Source organism: Penaeus vannamei, unplaced genomic scaffold, assembly GCF_042767895.1.
Source record: "Penaeus vannamei isolate JL-2024 unplaced genomic scaffold, ASM4276789v1 unanchor302, whole genome shotgun sequence".
NCBI lineage: Eukaryota > Metazoa > Arthropoda > Malacostraca > Decapoda > Penaeidae > Penaeus > Penaeus vannamei.
In genome coordinates this window covers 25,701-26,888 of record NW_027213306.1, presented here as the reverse complement: position 1 = coordinate 26,888, position 1,188 = coordinate 25,701, and positions in this window count along the sequence as shown.

Below are 1,188 nucleotides of genomic sequence, written 5' to 3'. Positions count from 1 at the left end.
GGAAATCAGCTGATAGGACGGCCCTCTCACTTCTTCGGGACGTAGAGGGAAATCAGCTCATAGGACGGCCCTCTCACTCCTTCGGGACGTAGAGGGAAATCAGCTCATAGGGCGGCCCTCTCACTTCTTCGGGACGTAGAGGGAAATCAGCTCAAAGGACGGCCCTCTCACTTCTTCGGGACGTAGAGGGAAATCAGCTGATAGGACGGCCCTCTCACTTCTTCGGGACGTAGAGGGAAATCAGCTCATAGGACGGCCCTCTCACTCCTTCGGGACGTAGAGGGAAATCAGCTCATAGGACGGCCCTCTCACTTCTTCGGGACGTAGAGGGAAATCAGCTCATAGGACGGCCCTCTCACTTCTTCGGGACGGATAGGGAAGTCAGCTCATAGGACGGCCCTCTCACTTCCTCGGGACGTATAGGGAAATCAGCTCATAGGACGGCCCTCTCACTTCTTCGGGACGTAGAGGGAAATCAGCTGATAGGACGGCCCTCTCACTCCTTCGGGACGTAGAGGGAAATCAGCTGATAGGACGGCCCTCTCACTCCTTCGGGACGTAGAGGGAAATCAGCTGATAGGACGGGCGGCCCTCTCACTTCTTCGGGACGTAGAGGGAAATCAGCTCATAGGACGGCCCTCTCACTTCTTCGGGACGGATAGGGAAGTCAGCTCATAGGACGGCCCTCTCACTTCCTCGGGACGTATAGGGAAATCAGCTCATAGGACGGCCCTCTCACTTCTTCGGGACGTAGAGGGAAATCAGCTCATAGGACGGCCCTCTCACTTCTTCGGGACGTAGAGGGAAATCAGCTCATAGGACGGCCCTCTCACTTCTTCGGGACGTAGAGGGAAATCAGCTCATAGGACGGCCCTCTCACTTCTTCGGGACGTAGAGGGAAATCAGCTCATAGGGCGGCCCTCTCACTTCTTCGGGACGTTTAGGGAAATCAGCTGATAGGACGGCCATCTCCCTTCTTCGGGACGTTTAGGGAAATCAGTTCATAGGACGGCCCTCTCACTTCTTCGGGACGTATAGGGAAGTCAGCTCATAGGACGGCCATCTCCCTTCTTCGGGACGTAGAGGGAAATCAGCTGATAGGACGGCCCTCTCACTCCTTCGGGACGTTTAGGGAAATCAGTTCATAGGACGGCCCTCTCACTTCTTCGGGACGTATAGGGAAGTCAG